This window comes from Ictalurus punctatus, chromosome 22 (genome assembly GCF_001660625.3).
Source record: "Ictalurus punctatus breed USDA103 chromosome 22, Coco_2.0, whole genome shotgun sequence".
NCBI classification, from domain to species: domain Eukaryota; kingdom Metazoa; phylum Chordata; class Actinopteri; order Siluriformes; family Ictaluridae; genus Ictalurus; species Ictalurus punctatus.
In genome coordinates, this window is record NC_030437.2 from 9,180,747 (window position 1) to 9,183,796 (window position 3,050).

Genomic DNA, 3,050 nt, shown 5'->3' on the forward strand with positions numbered 1-3,050 from the left:
TATTTTTACTCCTTCATGTGAGGGAGGTGACAGTAGTAGGCTACTAACTTCATGCTGACACCTGAGATTGGATGTAAGTTAAGAAACTGGATCTTGACCCCTCTGATTTCTTCACTTCCCATCAAATCTCTATAGACATCTACAAATGACTTCTCAGACTCTACACATTGCACTCAGCTACTATTTATTTTTACCTTTTGCATTATTGTTCACATACTGTAACTGCACATTGCACATATTCCAGTGTCTACAGTTGGGCTCTATACCATACATACCAGTTTCCTAGTGTATTTGTAAAAAAAACAAAACAAAAAAAAACATTCCCCCTTATTCTTTTACTTATATTTTTGTATTGCACAGCTGTAGAGAACATAAGTATCACAACAAGCATTTTAATGTATAACTGTCCCTGACATTTTGTGCACATGACAAATAAACTTGAAACCTGAAATTTGAATCTACAACACAGTTTTTTTTGTTTGTTTGTTTTTTTTGAGGTTTTTGAGATTTTGGAGAGCTTATGTTATATTGAATTATTGATTGCATCGCACATTTCTATGCCAGCCCCTGTGCCAACGTTAAGATTTTTTTTATAATTATGACTGAGTCAAATGCTAACCTTAATTTCTTTTATTTTGCATTGTTTATTGCAAATACGCATTTATCAGATTTAAGGTAGCAGTAGAAGGGGATTTTGAAAACAATAGACCAGCAGTACTTAATTTTTTTTTTAACTTTTGCAACTATAAATTAAATCCACTGTAGAACAGGCGATTGCTTTAAGGTTACACAGGAATCCTAGCCTCTCCTAAAATTTCATTAAAATATGAATAATATATGGCCAAAAGTATGTGGACACCTGACCATCACAATTAGATGCTTAGTGAACATCCCAATCCATATAGTTTAGTGCACTACTTGCTATTATAATAACCCCCACTGTTCTGGGAAGGCTTTCCACTAGATTTTGGAGCATGGCTGTGGAGATTTGGGTCCATTCAACCACAAGAGCATTGTGAGGTCTTGCACAAGAGCATTGTGAAGTCTGAGGTGAGGCACTGATTTTGGGTGTAAAGGCCTAGGGTGAAGTCAGCATTCAAATTCATCCCAAAGTTGATCAGTGGTGTCGAGGTCTGGGCTCTGTGCAGAACACTCAAGTTCTTTCATTCCACCCTTGGCAATCCATGTCTTCATGGACCTCGCTTTGTGCAAAGTCACATTGTCATGCTGGAACAGGTTTGGACTAGGCCCATTAGTTCCAGTGATGGGAAATTGTAATGCTATGTCATACAAAGACATACTAGACAACTTTGTAGCAACAGTTTGGGGAAGAACCACATATGGGTGTAATGGTCATGTGTCCACATACTTTTGGTCACATATACACTACAGTGTATGTGTCTACTCTTGGTGAATTTTTTTAGCAAACCAAATGGTCGCATGTCTCACTGCATTATTATGGTGTTTGTTAATTTTACAGTGGATGGTACAGCCTATGTGAAAATCTTCTTTGAAGCTCCTGCCCTGCCTCTGATAGGAATCCAGTGAAGCATGGGTTCTATGGGCTTCTATGGAATATTCAATTACAGTGTGTTTTAATGGGAGGCATGATTAATGCAAATTTGACAACAGGCTTTTAATACGTCATTTTGGGTCATTTCAGAATCTCTGGGGGTGAATAGTAGTGTGCGTAGGTGGGTTTTGCATAGAAAAAAATATCTCAACATTTATTGGACAGTGCACTCTTAGTTTGTCCTGCTTGATCTCTCAAAGGAGCAGAACCTCGTAACCAACTGCCAATCACTGAAAGAGTAATGAACAGGCCTGACATCTCAAACTTAAATCATATCAATGCCAGTCAGACAAACAGAGTGCTTGGAGCTGAAGTACTCAGTCAGCAACCGAATCCATAACAGTTTTATGTGACCTGTATAGCTTGTAATTTTTATTGTTGTAATTGGTAAAAATTGTAAATAAATTATAAGTTATTGCAAATTATGCTTATCAGTGGTGCCAGATTCAGCTGCACAGCCATGCTAAAGGATGCTTAAAATTGTTTTTAAAACCATAAAACTTAACCTAATTTATATACAGTTGATGGGCCTTTCATTCATTATGTTAAGTCCCTTTCAAAACTATTGGAACAGCAAGTGTTAGAGATCAAAATATGAATATGAGATGATAGGTCTAAATTTCAGCTTTCACTTCCTCAAATTTATGTCTAGATGTGATAAACAGCTTAGAACATAACACCATTTGTTTGAAACCACCCTTTTTTTTAAGTGATCAAAAATATTGGAACATGTGATTTGTAGGTGTTTGTTGCTGCCCAGGTGTGCCCTGTTATATTGGTAAACCAACATGAGAATCAGACAGCTGTCAATGGGAGAAAAGCAAGCCATTTTGAAGCTGAGAAAAGAGGGAAAATCTATCAGAGCCATTGCACAAGCATTGGACATAGCCTATACAACAATTTGGAATGTCCTGAAAAAGAAAGAAACCACTGGTGTACTAACAACCAGACATGGAATAGGTCAGCCAGTGAAAACAACAACAGCTGATGACAGAAACATTGTGAGAGCAATTCAAATACTTTCGGAGTGAACTGTAAATAATTTTTGAGCCTTGACACTGAGCACTGAAAGTATTGCATATTGGTCCAAGACCCTAAATTTATGACGATAAAGCTATGGTAAACCTGCATAACATTTCCATTAAATATTTAGCTAGAAACAATGACATATGCAATCAGTCACTGAAGTATTAATGCAGATTATCTTGCCAATGTCCATTTTGTAAAAGGATTATCTATTCTTCTACATCATGTTCTTTCGTTTCACTCTTTGTCAGAACATGAGGTCCAAAAGGCTTGAAACATTAGCTGCTACCTTTGTTGTTTCTTCAAAGGCCAATAACAGTTTGGATGAGGTCATGGAACAAATCATAGCATTTGGCTTTTACAGGGGCTGTATGCTGAAACTGGCATTAAGCTGGCGAGGAAGAATCACAGCACAGCCATGCCCTAAGTGGCCTCATGAAGTGATCCAGTG